The 16260-nt window shown below is 40.8% G+C and overlaps 1 protein-coding gene across 3 annotated transcripts in view; it reads right to left on the minus strand.

Annotated features, from left to right (window-relative positions):
* The window catches only part of IGSF11 (immunoglobulin superfamily member 11), a 136638-nt gene that overhangs the window by 69101 nt on the left and 51277 nt on the right, over nt 1-16260 (minus strand). Inside the window, exon 1 of one of the 3 annotated variants that reach the window (XM_082685918.1) lies at nt 9220-9257. The exons of the other annotated variants lie outside the window; for them this stretch is intronic. The gene's annotated coding sequence lies outside the window, so the exon portion shown is untranslated. Of the gene's footprint in view, nt 1-9219; nt 9258-16260 lie in introns of those variants that run through there. 3 annotated transcript variants of the gene reach the window in all.

Genomic DNA, 16260 nt, shown 5'->3' on the forward strand with positions numbered 1-16260 from the left:
AAACACATTTAGGGGGCACCAGCGGGGCTCAGTAGGTTAAGCATCTGACTCTTGATTTTGGCTCAGGTCATGATCTCAGGATGCTGGGAAACAGACCCACATCAGGCTCCACACTAAGTGGCCATTCTGTTTCTCCCTCTGTTCCTCTCCCTGCTCGTGCTCTTGCTCTCTCTCAAATAAATAAATAAAATCCATTTAAAAAATTTTTAAAAAAACATCTTTAGGGAAAAGAGGAAATGATCCTTTGTGATATTAGGTGACAAAAAGCAAAATATAAAATTCCAAAAATGTACTGTATCAAATATTTACATGTAAAATGTATACCATAAGGCTGTGTCATATGCATGTACATCTAATAAAGAAATTGTTAGTTTTTGCTCACTGATTAATTTCTATTTTTAATAGCATTTCTTCCTCCTAGCTACAAAGCATATAATTTATCTCAGACAATTTAAGGGGAAAAAACATAAAAATAGAAAAAGAAAATAAAAATCACATGTAAAGTTACCACTCAGAAATAAAAACTGTTGGTGTACATTATTTCTGAATTTTTTTCCCATGCATTTATCATATTACTCCTATTGTCACAGGGTGACATTACAAATCTATTTTTGGCAAGGGTTATTTTCTGTGGTAAATAACACAGATTTATTTTCGAAACATTCAGTTGGGCAAAGAAAATGCAGCCTCTTTCATTTCTATAGCTGATTTAATCACCCTCAGGAGCCCCATCAGCAATATTTCAATCTCTTCTAGTTTACACAAGGCTTCAGCTTAAACATTTACCTATTCAAAATCTGACCTGCCAGAACTGCCGGCTTATGACATGATCGCTCCAGAAGACTGAGTGTCTTTAGGACAGTCTCTGGGAGCTCTCTGCCACCCCATTCCCACCTTTATCCAGGAAGAGTAAGGGAGACGATACAGGATGGGGCTCACGAGATCCCTCCGACCCAGACAACGTTCCCTGGACATCCCTGCTCTTGTCAGCTACAGTGGCTCTCTTCCTTGGACTGGTTCCTGTTGAGCTGTGGCTGGTCCTAGGCTTCGTGGGGCCTGCTTGCTGGCACCCCTCCCGGCCTGTGGTCCCAGACAGCTGCCTCTGGCCATGAATTCCTCCACACACAGACCTCTGGGCTCCCATACAGAGCTTCTGCAGGGTCACAGGCTCCTTCACGCTTCCACACCATCCTCGATTCTCAAAACTCACTGTACTGTCCACTAAAAAGAGTCAAGATTACTATATATAAATGACACCTCAAAAAAAAAAGCTATATATTTAAAATGATAAAGTGATAAAGGCAGATTTGCCCAAAATGCTAAAAGGAGAAGTCTCCAAAATAGTGAATTAACCATATCATGAAGAAGTCAGAGGAAAAACAAAAACAAAAAACAAAAAACAAAAAGCAAAAAAAAAAAAAAAAACCTCCATAAACAAAAAAGAAATTTTAAAAATTATTCTTAGGCTCCTAGCTTGAGGTAAATGTGTGAATGGCAGGACCCAGTGGTATGGTAAGGGCATAGGGCTGAATCTGACAAAATGGGGTGTGCTGTTTACATCATCAACTTAAAAATAAGAGTAAAGCAGACTAAAATCCAGTTGGCTTCTTGTTACCATGAACCAGCAATTCTAAACAATGTCACTGATAAATTATTCCCCGAAAAAAAAAAAAATGTGTTGGTCTAAATTCTAAACAAGTGCAACAGTGACTATTAAGGTTTAGTAATAGATACGTAAACTTAGAGTTGGCACATTTTTTTTTTTATTTCTTAACCTTTAATAAGCATGGGTATTCTACTTGGAAGTTATTTCACAGAAACCATAAATTACAAGTGATTCACATTTATGGAATCTAGGATCTGGCCTCCAATTCGTGTTTGTCTGTGAGGACTGGGGCTCACTTCCTGTGAACTTCTGTCTCCAACTACACAGTCCTGGGTTTGAAGAGTAGATTCTCCATAAACTGAATGAGCATAGTGGTTGCAACAGAAGAAACATGCCTGAATCATTTCAGCTCTCATTTCAGCCCTTGTGAGGTTCACTCTTTTGGAAGTGCTTCTTCACATGTTTTCCCCTCCTCTTCTCATTACATCCACTCTCATTACATCCACTCACTTATTACATCCACTCAATTACATCACTCTAAGTTACAAGTTTTTCCTTTTTGTATTGTAACATTGATTTATTTTGTTACTGGTTTGATTATATGTACACAATTTCAGTAAGAAAAATTTATCTTCTGGTCATGACTACTATTTCTTTCATTTCATGATTATTACTGACAACAGTTTTCTCAAATAGGAAAGGGGGGTGTTTCTCCAGTTGTCTAGTACTCTGGGTAAGCCATTGGTGGGACCATTTACTAAAATAGGAAATACAGGTGGAGGAAATGTCTGGGAAAAAATGATTTGGACTCAATTATAAACAATGAGTTTGAAGGTTCCAAAGGACAAGCAGATAAAAATGCCCAGTAGGCAGCCGGAAATGCAGGAAAAGAGCAAGCTCTACAAGACCCAGAAAAGTGGGCCAGTGAAATCATGAAACTGAAAAGAAGATCAGTCAAGTACAACACAAAAATTAAAAGCCAGAACTTCTACCTCACACCAGTCAGAATAGCTAAAATTAACAAGTCAGGAAATGACAGATGCTGGCGAGGATGCGGAGAAAGGGGAACCCTCCTACACTGTTGGTAGGAATGCAAGCTGGTGCAACCACTCTGGAAAGCAGCATGGAGGTTCCTCAAAAAGTTGAAAATAGAACTGCCCTATGACCCAGCAATTGCACTACTGGGTATTTACCCTAAAGATACAAACGTAGTGATCCGAAGCAGCACATACACCCGAATGTTTATAGCAGCAATGTCCACAATAGCCAAACTATGGAAAAATCCTAGATGTCCATCAGCAGAGGAATGGGTAAAGAAGATGTGGTATATATACACAATGTAATACTATGCAGCCATCAAAAGAAATGAAATCTTGCCATTTGCGATGACATGGATGGAACTAGAGGTATCCTGTTTAGTGAAATGAGTCAACCAGAGAAAGACAACTATCATATAATCTCCCTGATATGAGGAAGTGTAGATGCAATATGGGGGGGGGCTTTGGGGGTAGGAGAAGAATAAATTAAACAAGATGGGATCGGGAGGGAGACAAACCATAAGAGACTCCTAATCTCACAAAACAAACTGAGGGTGGCCAGGGGAAAGGGGGTAGGGAGAGGTGGTGGGGTTATGGACATTGAAGAGGGTGTGTGCTATGGTGAGTGCTGTGAAGTATGTAAACCTGGTGATTCACGGGCCTGTACCCCTGGGGCTAATAATATATTATATGTTAATTTAAAAAATTAAAAATTAAAAAAAAAAAGCCAGAACATCATGGTACTGCCACATTTAGGGGTAGACAGAGGAAAGGGCACTAGGGAAAGAAAGCGAGAAGAAGACAAATACCAAGAGTGAGGGGGAAGAATAAATAAGCATAGGTAGAAAAAACTATGAAGTCAATTTGCAAGTTTAAGTCAATTTATTATGAAACCTGGAAGCCAATGTGCCTGCATTTGGCAATCAGGAGGTGTTCAGTGATCTTTATAAAAGCAGTTCCCACTCTGGCCTCTTTGCTGAAACTTAAATCTGCATAATTACCATGCCACATACCCAATTCTAGGTAAGCCAGTGTGGGACCCCCAGGGCTTCGGGGACCTATACAAGGAGGCCCCTGGCTATCACACACCAGGATTATCTGAGGCATCTGTTTAAAATTTCTGATTCAAAGACCCTACTTCAGACATTCAAATCAGAATCTCAGGAGGTAAAAAAACAAGGCGAGGTGTCTTGAATGAGCTCCCCAGATCGTTCTAATACAGGCTTACATTTGAGGACCCCTGGTCTACATGCTCTTCATTACTCAGTCTACCTCTGCCATTCTATAGTACAATAGTTTCTCTCTATCTGAAAACAGGATGCTTAAGCAAAGATTGTTAAAATCCACCCAGAAGTCAGACATTACCTGATAAACATACACTAACCAGAAGTACTCAGCGCACAGATAAGATTTTTGCTTTTCATTGACATGAATCCATTGTGGTTATGTGGTCCCATCATTCTGACAACAATCACTCTGTGGAGGAAGTGCTCTAGCCGTGTAGGAGGACTATGTCTGAACGTAGTAGCTAGGACACCCCTAGAGATGGGGACTGGGGGAAGGGAAGCTATGTAAAATGAGATCGAAAAAGAAACAGTTCTGCTTGGTGGTACTGAGGTGCTAAAAAAGTCATGCATGCTAAAAGCGCTACATTACTATTACTAGATACCTTCCAAATATTCCACGTTACCATCTTTCATTTGGGTGGAGGGGGGGAAAAGCTGTATTTTTGTTCATCTATAGATAGAAATAAAGAGTCAACGGTTTCATCATAAACAGAGAGACAGAATCAATGTTTTCCCCCTTAGGGAGTCTACAATTTTAATTAATATTCCCTAATTGATATTGACTTTAATTGACTGGTGACAGTCTTATGATGGGCCTCCCGCCAAGCTTCCCGGGTCAGGAGTATGCTGAACTCCATTATGCACAGAAACCTTTTGTTTTCAGTGCTGATGAGGGCAACACTTTTTAGGTCTCAGAATACTGGAGTCAGAAAGATCCTTGAGAAACCATGTACTTCAGCCTTCCATATACCATTTACTAAAATCACACTAACACCTCCCCAGCCCCCACCCAGAGCCTAAATGGTCTGCTCATTTCACTTGAGTTCCTCTGGTTATTTCCTCTTGAGTCATCTGTAGCATCCTAAACATGGGATTATCTTGGGAAAGATGGTCATGGGGTATCATTAAATGGGGTAACATTCTGGGTTAGCATGTTTGCTCTGGTATTTTTAAATAAAACAGCAAGAAAGTGGAGGAGAAGTTAAAAAGCTAGATGTGTTGTATCTATGATTGTGTATTAACCACAGTGTTCCATAAACAGTTACCGCATGTGTGTGTGTGCGCGCACACGTGCGCGCTCACACACACAGATAATGAGTACAAGTCAGAAGGCTGAAGAATAGACAGAACTAAGGAGGTCAAGGTAGAAGGTGTCCCACCAGTATGTCACAGGCTGTAGAGAGGCCTTGAAAACACTAGCTTAAGGTACATACACACATTAGAGCAGATACACAAATTACTGGCAGGAAAAAAAGCAGGGCAAGGGGAGGAGGTGCAAATGCAAAGAAAGACATTTTAAACTTTTAAGTAGCTAGTAGGGTATTGTGGTTTTTTGTTTATTTTTTTTTTTAAGCCTCTGAGCATATGGGCTCTTTCATAGTAATCTAACCTATTTTAACTGCAAACAAGATCACTTTAAATCATGTCAAATAAAAATATAATCCACTTTATGAGGGTTTATAGAAGAGATTACACAAACTCATTCTTGTGTTTGAAATTCTTCATAAAAAAAAAACGTTTCCTTAGGGGCACCTGGGTGGCTCAGTCGTTAAGTGTCTGCCTTTGGCTCAGGTCATGATTCTGGGGTCCTGGGACTGAGTCCCAAGTTGGGCTCCCTGCTCGGCAGGAAGCCTGCTTCTCCCTATCCCACTCTCCCTGCTTGTGTTCCCTCTCTCATTGTCTCTCTCGCTCTCTCTCCCTCTCTCTGTCAAATAAATAAATAAATAATTTTAAAAATTTAAATAATTAATAATTTAAAAAATTATAAATTATTTAATAATTTTTAAAAAATACTATAAAATATAGTAACAATAGTTTACATGGTTCAGATTGGCAGTAAGTCATCCCCTGATATTTTCTGACCAGTAATATCAATTTGTCATAAACTTAATTTCTTTTTTTTTTTAAACAATTCCCATGTCCACTGTGCACAAGTAATTCCTCCACTTTTCAGAGAGGTTATGTGCCTTGTCCAGAGTGGTCAATAATTTCAAGACTAAGCCACAACAGATCTTAGATTCAAATCTTGAACCTTTTTTCTGGCAACAGAATCATTTGAAAATCTGATAAAATTCATGGACCAATTCTCTTCCCAGAAAGGCCCACATATAAACACATTTTGGTATATAATTTTCAAGGACGAAGATATCCTCAGGAAAGGAGTCTCCCATTTTGATGAATCAGTACTTCTTCTAAGAAGCCAAGGCAACCCAGAGTCTAATGGGACCCCATTCCTTAGCTAAATTCAAAAACTGAAAAGGAGAGTAAGAAAATAAAAGAGGGGAAAGTAAGAGAAAAGAGAAAGAAAAGAAATGTTGAACATCTAATATGTGCCATAAATTACCAAATGAAAGAACCCCTCTCTCTTCTCATTCCTACTCTTTTTTCTTTTCTTTTTTTTTGGGGGGGGGGGGCTCAAAAATGACTCAAGGCTCATGTTCACAGCAATCTTACACAAATGAGCTTTAAAACCACACAACAACAACAGGGGCGCCTGGGTGGCTCAGTTGGTTAAGTACAGGACTCTTGGTATCTGCTCAGGTCATGATCTCATGGGTCATGAGACCAACTCCAAATTGAGCTCTGCAATCAGAAAGTCTGCCTGAAGATTCTCTCCTTCTGCCTCTCACCCCCATGCATGCATTTTCTCTTTCTCTCTCTCCCTCTCTCTCTAAATTTTTTAAATCTTTAAAAATAAATAAATAAATAAAGCACTTTCCTATTGAACTAATTGTAATTCCTTTTTTTAAAGATTTTATTTATTTATTTGAGAGACAGAGATCACAGGTAGACAGGGAAGCAGGCAGAGAGAGAGAAAGGAAGGGAAGCAGGCTCCCTGCTGAGCAGAGAGCCCGATGCAGGGCTCGATCCCAGGACCCTGAGACCATGACCTGAGCCGAAGGCAGAGGCTTAACGCACTGAGCCACCCAGGCGCCCGAAGTAATTGTAATTCTTGAGGAAAAATAGTCCCAGACTATTAGAGATCATACATAAATATGTCAGTGTTACGTTTTAAAAGTAGCAAATCTATATGAGTTGCACTGAAAATCCAAATGTTTACTAAATAATTTTTTAAGAGACAGAAAGGATATGCCAAAACTTTAACAGCTAGGACCTCTAAGTGCTAAAGCATTGTGAATAATTTTTATTTTCTTCTTTATACTTTCCTATATCCACTAAGATTCCTGAAAAAAGTATAGATGTTGTTTAGAATTAAAGCACCCAGGAACATGTTACTGCATAGCAACAGAAGCATCATTTTAGAGAGATGGAAGAAAGATGAGGAAAGGCCAACTCACTTTATCCTCAGCCGCTGAGGGGATGAGCTGTGGGTGTAGAAAAGTTTGCAACAGAAGATTAAGGAAGGGGAAGAAGAAGGTCACAGAAAGGATAATAAAATAGAAAAGTAAGAGGAATTTCATGGACAGAACTGCAGTAGTAGCCAATCCAAGAAACAAGTATGATACAAATATAACCTGAACCCATTTCAGCGCACCAAAACACTATCTCCTTTTTTACACAAAATGCAGCATGAGTAATACAAAAGCAGTATCAGAAGCCTCCCCTCTTGGTAAATTTTACCTCTCTAAGCCCCATGTTCAAGCTCATCGTGGTCTTCCCCAAACAACATCCACAAGCTGAGGGACTGCTATGTGGTTGTCCGGGCTGTCTTCCACCCTTCCTGATTCTGGTGGACACACCCCCGCATCACCAGCCTGGGTAGCAGCCAAACCAGGACAATTCTCGCACTCCCTGATCACGGGTGGTCCAGCAGGGCGGCGATACAGTGAGCTTCCCGTCACGTGGTCTACCATCTGATGCAGGACCCTGAGAACCACCACCGGTCTGGCCACTGATTCAAAGCATGGAGCAGAAATGGCACCATTGGTGCTTTTCCAACAACAAATGGAGCAACTCGAAGAGGGCTGGTCTTAAAACTAGTGAACTATAAAGGGCTGGAAGGCAGGGGCCAGGGATAGCTCACCAGCATACTTAACCTTGCACACATATGTGCTGAGCCATTAAGTCATAAATTCATTTGAAGGTTAGGGACCATGCATCCCATGCCAGGCATGTTATCCTAATATGCTCACGAAGGACTTTAATGAAGCAGGTATTGCTATCTCCATTGCACACGTGAGGAAACAGCTCAGAAAAGCTAAGTATTCAGTCCAAAATCATGAAGCTACTTTGTGGAAGAGCAAAGGTGTTAAAAAGCCCCTGACTGCACGCTGCTTTCCCTATACCACAGCACCTTCAGACTGAGTTATTTGATTTATCTTAATTATATTCTATACAAGTTAAAAAATCAGAAATGATTGGGTAAGTCTATCAAAAGACATCTGACCTTCCTTCCCCTTTCTTTATCAAGCATCTGGCAATGTGCTTCCTAGAGGAACAGAATTTAAAAGGCACCTTTCACCTCTGTATCATGTTATCTCCCATGACGTATGTAAGGATTTCCAGACTCAGGTCCGTACAGAGGGAGCATTAAGACAGTATATCAAAGATTATATATTTGCTTAAATCAAAAGCAGCCAGATTACATGAATAAGGACCAGATTCAGATTTAAGATAGTCAACTGAAAAATAACATGCCACCTCCTGCCCTTTCTATCCAATTTATCCCTTCATAAACTGGACATCCCTCAGCTTACCCAAGCCAGCCCAGGATTCCTGTCCCTTTGTCTGACTTGCATTCCCAGACATCCCTGGGTGCACAGGGTTGTACCCGCACGGGAGGGGCTAAGAGGGCACCACACGTGGAAGAGACAGCTGCGCCCACCACCCTCGGTGATCCCACCTAACAGAGAAGTCAAGGCAGGGAAGGAGAACAAAGAAGAAAAAGATGCATGCTCCGAAGTTAACTCAGGACTGAAGGAGGTCTCTAACTCAGTATACTCTTATATTCTTAGTGAGGTAAGATGAGTTTTAAAGGTTCCTAAACACAGGGGAATGCCAAATCAAAAAGACAACTATACATAAGAATGAAATCTGTCAAGTGAATACTGAGGTATTCCACTCATTATTTGTCAGTAAAAGAGGAAAAATTTCTAAAAGGCACCGATCACAGTAGGATCTGTATTACATTTCTCATGTGGTCTTCCTTCACAGACTCTGTGAGGAGTTCGGTATGACTACATAGGAATCTACTGCTTCAGCAAATTGTGCCCAACAAACCATTTCACTTGCCACAGCTATTTGTCAAATATGAACCCCCAAATCATCTTTTAAAAATTAAATATGAGCATTTCTAAGGGCAGCTGCCTCCTTCTCCTGCTATTCTTACCCTCAGTTGCTGTGCTGCGGGTCCAGCCCTCAGGGCCTCCAATATGCCCAGCAGTATCCACCTTCTTACCTCATTCACTCTCTAATTCCTCCTAACTTTCCAGGTCTCCACTAAGACAGCCCAGCCTTAAAGACCCCTCCAGAAAGGCCCCCTAGGCATTTTGTCTCAAGCACCAGGTGCCTTTTTCTCATCGGCATTTACTGAAACACGTGAAATAAATAAATGAACGAGCAAGCAAGTGAACAAATAGACTTGTACTGCTTTTTCTTCGTAGAAGTTTTTCTATTTATTTTTTGATTATGCATTGGCGAGCAGCACCACTGAATGAGGAAAGGATTCCCCCCAAAGTTAATGCCTGTTCTTTTTTTTTAAATGTTTTATTTACTTATATGACAGAGAGAGAGAGAGAGAGAGAGGGAACGCAAGCATCAAGAGAGGGAGAGGGAGAAGCAGGCTTCCCGCTGAGCAGAAAGCCCGACGCGGGGCTCGATCCCACAACCCTGGGATCATGACCCGAGTTGAAGGCAGACACTTAACCATCTGAGCCACCCGGGCACCCCAATGCCTGTTCTTTCTTATTATTCCCACAATAAGGACACACTCTCTAATAACTTGTGACAGACTTTACAGTAGGAAAGTGTGTGTGTGTGTGTGTGTGTGTGTGTGTGTGTGTTGTGTAATTTTTTGAGAGCTTAATAAAAAAGCACCTCTGATAAGATTGCCTTAAAAGCAGAATATTACAAAGTTCAAATTACTTGTAAGGGACCATTTCAGGATTTAAAAATATTAGATGTACTATATATTTTTATATATGAAAAAGGATACATGTTTTACAGTCATTCCCAAAAAGAGACATAGGACCTCCTTCTGCAAAATGGGTTCTATGTTCTGCAGTGGCACAGTGGAAAACCAATGTATTGTTGGGGGAGGGGAGGAGAGAGGAACAGGATAGCATCCCTGGGCACCTGAAGCCTCTCAGGTTTCAGCTCCTTCCTTCCCCAGGTTCTCTGCCTGCCCTGGGCCTTCAAGGGATCATTATAGCCAGGGAAATAACATGGGAAAAGAAGATCCAGCCTCTCTAAAACCTAACGAAGGAGGACCTTCTATGACAAGCCTCCTAGTATCAAATAAGAAAGAAACTACAGAACAGAGCAGGAAAACAGCTGAGTTCCTTTCAAGCAAATGCGTGAAACACAGAACTAAAATCTGTGACAAAATTGTTTATTGAAGTTGTGTCAAATGGGGACTCTAATATCAGATAATGTTTCATAACTAAAAAAATTAAATAAGACAGATCATTAGCTTTCTTTATCCCCTCAATAACTTGAAGTAAGTGTTAACTAAAGATGCTAAACCTGCGAGGCCTCTATTCCAAAGGCCTGTCTTCCAAAGTACACCACTGCATTAGAAATACACAGAGTACTTATTGAGCTACCCATTTTTAAGTGACACTTGCAAAATGAGCACCATCAAGCTTTCCAAAAATAGAGGAAATCAGCTTTGTTTTACTTTTCAGAGACATGCACAGTACATCCACCCACTGCTTGTTTCTTTAACTACCAGAGTGGAAGGGATACAGAAATATATAAAGAATAAAACAGATAAAGATAAAATTCATCTCCTACATAATGTAAATAACAATGGTTTCTAGCTTATTCATTAATGAATAATCTTTCATTATCTACTCTATGCCCACCATGTGCTAGCATTCCAGAGAATGTAAGAAAAATATGGGTGCATGGCCCATATTCCTAAGAAGCTTATCATCTAGTTGGATTTAAAAAACCCTAAAACTAATGGCTGCAGAACAAAAACCAAAACCAAATAACTCTACGTAACTAAGTGCTGAGTGGCACTGTAATTTTTTTTTTTAAAAACCAACACCATTATGATTCTGAAAATAGTTTTTTTAAAAGTAGCATAATTGGGGACACCTGGCTGGCTCAGTGGGTTAAAGCCTCTGCCTTTGGCTCGGGTCATGATCCCAGTGTCCTGGGATCAAGCCCAACATCGGGCTTTCTGCTCAGCGGGGAGCCTGCTTCCCCCTCTCTCTCTGCCTGCCTCACTGCCTACTTGTGATCTCTGTCTGTCAAATAAATAAATAAAGTCTTAAAAAAAAAAAAAGTAGCATAATCTGGGCTGAACCTTGAAGAAGTGTAGGATTTAGACCAGCAAAGAAAGAGAAGGGGGCCATCCCTGCCTGAATATAAGTAAGGAGGAAAAATACAAGCAAAGAGAGAACGGCTGGGTGGGAAGCTGGGAAGTCATCTGGCAGACAGGAGGCTGATGGGCTGGTGAGCAAGTGGACTTTCTAAGTGAGAGGTTCGAGTCTGGGAGACCAGTGGGAAACAACAAGGCAGAATCTGACTACAAAAAATCTGGATATCCAGGTCATGTACCACGAATTGCCATGGTAGATTCCTCCACCAAGAGCAGCAAGACTGGAAAGGCAGCCCTGGAAAGGAACAAGTGCAAAGGGTACCCCTGCAAAGCACAAACTTATATGTAGAAGAAAGCACAGTTTAGTTTCTGTATAATTGTGCTTAATTTCCATTTTAAGGCTCCCATTCTACTAACAGTAAAAACTAAATTATAGTCAATTCAAGGCAATCTCAACCAATTTCTGGCTTCCTCTTTCTCAAGGGTTACATCTAAATAACAGAAGATTACAAAATGCTAGATTTAGAGGGTGTAGGTTCAGGAGGGGTTGAGGTCATTTATCCCTGCAAACATCTGAAGCTCTTCCCTGAGCTGGTCCCTCCAGATCCTTCCCTCATTCGCCTCTTCCTCCACAAGCCTTCTGCAAGTCTGGCTCTCTCTGGGTGACATCCATGCCCTTCCTCCATGCAGGCATCTCCTTGCTGCCCTAAGTAATCCTTGCATTTGAAACTAGCAAAGCTCTCTCAGGACCAACCAGACAGAGAGTTCCCATGGCCATCTGTCCTGTTCTCTTAACAGAGCCACCATTCGAAACCCGAGACTTCTGAGGATAGGAAGACTGACTTTGAATCCTCCAGACCAATTCCCTTTATGCCTGGGACTTGACTTCTAAAATTCACAAGAATTTGTGGATTCCTTCATGGTAGGGGATTAGAATGTTTGTCTTTTCCTTGAAAAATCATTCAGACCACCAAATTAGACAAAGGGAATATAAGAAAAAACTGGTTAATATCTCAAACATTCTCACATCAAATTAGGTAGGAGGTAAAGAGGACCTGAACCAGGGGATCTTTGGGAATAGAGAATAAAATGGGTAAGCTTGGAGATACGAAAATAATAAACTGTCAGGAATGCTTGACAGAAGTAGAGGATACTGAATAAAAAAGCAAAACATAAAAAATAAAAGCAATCCAGCATCTCCAGTCTTTGCAATAAGAAAAATAGTGGCATTATCAAAACAGAAGCCAATTTAGAGTGGAAAGGTTCTAAATTTGGTTTGAATTACATTCACATAGGTTTTTCTGGTTCAAGGTGATGACTTTAAATCATCGAAAGTACTCTGATATTTTAAATACTAGCAAAAAGCTAGCAAAAAGGGCTAGTATTTTAAATACTAGCAAAAAGGACTCAAGATGTATTCTAGGAGCTGGTACTGCAGGGACTGAGATGCTTCTCAGTAACACACTCACTACTATGGTTTTCAAATACTATTGGATTTCAAATAGTTTATGAAAGGGAAAGCACAAATGGACTTTTAAAAGAGAGTATTTAAAATTTTCAAAGACCAAAATACACCCTTCCATTCACACTTCTCTACTAAATGGTCCCGTCTTTTGTACAAACAGGTACCTAGGCTGCGTATTCTTTGAGAAACAGACAGAGCACAATGCCACGGTGTCTCCGCAGCACTCAGGCTGTGGAAGCAGAACAGCAGCGGTAATGCTGACACCAGCAAGTGCTGGGCCCAGCTGTACACAGGCGTCCAAAGCCCAAGACTGCTCGGCGGGGCTTGGAACAGACAGATGCACCTCCTGCTCCCTCACTAACTAACTTTGTGCCCCAGTGATAACTGGAAGACATGTGAGGAGGAGTCACTCACTGTGCTAAAGGGCAAAAAGCACTGGAAAGACTGAAGGATACTACGGGCACTTAGGGCATGCTGTGTCAATAGGAGCAGAGAGTGGCGAGCAGAGAGAGATACTCGCATTATAAATTATTAGGTCGGTGTCAGTCAGATTAACAGACTTCAGGGAGTGAAAATTCAGTAATAAATACGCAAAGGAAAACATTTAAGGTTTATGTGTGCACATGAAAAACAGAACATCAAAAATCCAGAATTATGTCAGGCCCTGTTGTTTGATCTTAATTCTGAGATACATTTCTTCATATCAGTAACACTGATTATCCTAAAAAGGAGCGACTAGAAGAAATAAATAAATAAAGTGAAATAAAAGATGTGAAAGGATAGTGAGTAGATGAAGGAAACCTACCCTTTCTCCACTCACCACTCTTTTAGGCCGTCCCTGGCAAGTGAGCATTTAGTGTATAAATAAAATGCGTGAAGAATGGCTTGTAAAAAATAACGTGTTCCCCAAATAACATTTAAATCTCTTCAATAAGATATTTTGTCAAAGCCACCTAAAACTCAAATTATGCTTGTTGTACACTGAAGACAAATACTAGAACAAGATGCATTTCTATCTTTTTTTTTCAAATAACAAAATACTTTATTTTCATCATAACAGTATTCCTTGTTTTTGCACCACACCCAGTGCTCCACACAATCCGTGCTCTCTAGAATACCCACCACCTGGTACCCTGACCTCCCACCCCCCACCGCTTCAAACCCCTCAGATTGTTTTTCAGAGTCCATAGTCTCTCATGGGTTCACCTCCCCTTCCAATTTCCCCCAACTCCCTTCTCCTCTCTAACTCCCCTTGTCCTCCATGCTATTTGTTATGCTCCACAAATAAGTGAAACCATATGATAACTGACTCTCTCTGCTTGACTTATTTCACTCAGCATAATCTCTTCCAGTCCCGTTCATGTTGCTACAAAAGTTGGGTATTCATCCTTTCTGATGGAGGCATAATACTCCATAGTGTATGTGGACCACATCGCATTTCTGTCTTTAAGGAGAAATCCCAAGTCCATGAGAACAGAAAGAGGGAATTCAGTGTTTTCTCTCCTTTGGAGCTTCTTCTCACTAAATTTTGATTTAGACCGGAGATTTTTCAGTTCATTCCTATCCTTGTCTCCAGCCCCAAATGGCCAGGATTAATGGCCAGGACTAAATGGCCAATCACTCCTCTAAGATCTAGAAACCAAAATCTGAATGCCTGACTCCTCATGGTCCTATAATCTAAATCTATGAAAAGGCACAATCTCTTCAAATTACATTAGTTTAAATATGAGGCTTATATGTATTCAAATGGAAAATATTAAACTATAGTCCCATTCACATATTTGTAAGTCACTCTCTCACTATTCTCAGGTTTTCTGGTTCCCAGTGTACTTATCACCTCCTAACATACTACACATTGTATTTATCATGCTCAGTGTTGATTGTCTGTCTCTCCCTGCTATAAAACAGAAGCTCCATGAAGGCAAGAAAGTTTACATTTTTTAGATCAGATAGTGCTGAATGGGTAGATTGCATAGTCTGTGCAAATCCTGACACCTTGTAAACCTGGGGTTTTGAAGCAACAGAATCCGTGTGCCTAAAACATTAAATATGGATGTCAGGCTGGACGGTTATATCTTACTCATTCCAGGAAGATGGCATTATTGAATTTATAAAAGCTATCACTGAATGCTTGGGGGGCTATAATTCAAGGACAAATGGAACAGTTGCAGTTACATAGACCAGGGTCTCAGTGTCATAAACTACAAGCAAATTAAGGAGTTCAGTAACCCCTGGAGAACTAAAATATGGACACCTTTAATAAAGAATTAACACCTTCTTCAAGCAGAGTTGGGATAAGGCATAAGTCATGCCATAAATTAATTAATTAAAGATTGAAGTCAGCAGCCTCCAGGTGATGCTAAGAACTAGGTAAAGATGCATTACACTGTGAAAGACATCACAACCCTGCTCTCTCTGGCTGTCTCCTTCAAGAAGGTGCATGCCTATTCCCTCTATTGTCAATACCTCCTTTTCTTTCTGTTCTTACCCTCCCTTTCAGTCCCTCATTCCCAGGGTTTTGTTCTCTCTGATACTTTCTCAGGCAGGATCTCTCACCCAAGCATATGCCCTACCCAGCAGGAGCTGCACTTGTCATATGCACAGAGGCAAGTGGGCCTCTCCTGGCCACCAGCATGTGCCAAGCTCAGCAGTGGCCTGGCACACATAAATGAGTCCAAGTCTAAATAGAGTAGAGCATGGACAGCCCCTAGAATTAACTGTTCCATGCATACAGCACTGGGCACAGACCCAGAAGCTAAACACATTCAATGCATCCAGGATAAATCCCTTCAAAAGTGGAGAAAATGGCTTTCTCTATCAATTGCCTGAGCATGGTAAAATTCAGTAATACCAGGACTCTGAACGCAGATTTCAAAAAGAAACAAAATAAAGACTCAACTCATTTCTTTAAGCTGACTTGTCTGTGTGAGCGCCCCAAAACCCAGTGCTACAACTATTTGAAATTCAAAACAAGATGGGTCATCTTGATCTCTAAAATCTCTTCCACTCCTCCAGGCCTGTGGTTCAATCACTACCAGCTTTTCTGCATCCACTGCACTACTCACAACCATTCTGAGCACTGTGAGGACTAGTGACTGTAAATGTAAGAGACAACAGTGGTAGAAAATCATTAGGATAGTGAAGGACTGAGTTAGACCTTAAAGGACTTAGAGAAACAAGGGGGTTTTCAGACAATAGCAACGGCATGTGCAGAGAAGCAACAGAAGAGACAGAACATGAAATACTTTGATTGAGGGAAGACAGGAGACTAGCCGGGAACAGGTGCAAACAGAAAAGCTAAGAGTGGTAACATCGGTCAGGCTCCCTTTTGGGGGACCCTGAATGGCAGGATAAGAAGTCTGGCATTGTGGGCAATACAGAGCCTTTACTAAAAGCACGTGAATAAAAAAGAAACA

The sequence above is a fragment of the Mustela nivalis genome, assembly GCF_964662115.1.
Source record: "Mustela nivalis genome assembly, chromosome: 1".
Taxonomy (NCBI): domain Eukaryota; kingdom Metazoa; phylum Chordata; class Mammalia; order Carnivora; family Mustelidae; genus Mustela; species Mustela nivalis.